The following is a 522-nucleotide window of genomic DNA, read 5'->3' as shown; positions in this document are numbered from 1 at the left end:
TCGGTCCGTCGGTCCGTCGGTCCGTCGGTCCGTCGGTCCGTCGGTCCGTCGGTCCGTCGGTCCGTCGGTCCGTCGGTCCGTCTGTCTTTCTTTCTTTCTTTCTTTCTTTCTTTCTTTCCTCATTGATAGTTGATAGTTTGTTATTCAAGGTGGTCACTAGGAATGTAACGATGCAGTCAAGCCACGATTCGATTCACTGTTTCAAAGTCACGATTTTGATTCTTTTTTTTTTTTCCCAACACAATGAATTAAAAGTATTTTAAAGCCAAGTATTTTTTTTCTTTTTGCCCCTTACATCAGACTGTCTGTTTTCCAGGGACAAAGTCCATTCTTAACTTAAAATAAAACAGCATAAGCAGATTAAACCTCAGATCTCCATGTTCGCCTGGTGGGTTGCTGATAATGGAAGATCAAGTCTTTGAGGAGCTGATCTGTTTTTTTCTATCAGTAGTGATCTGCTCTGTTTTAGAAGTTCTTAGTTTGTTGTGGAGGAGGTTCTACATGTAATTATTTTTCTGCAGA

The sequence above is a fragment of the Oryzias melastigma genome, linkage group LG6 (assembly GCF_002922805.2).
Source record: "Oryzias melastigma strain HK-1 linkage group LG6, ASM292280v2, whole genome shotgun sequence".
Lineage (NCBI taxonomy): Eukaryota > Metazoa > Chordata > Actinopteri > Beloniformes > Adrianichthyidae > Oryzias > Oryzias melastigma.
Note: the sequence above shows the minus strand (reverse complement) of the source record.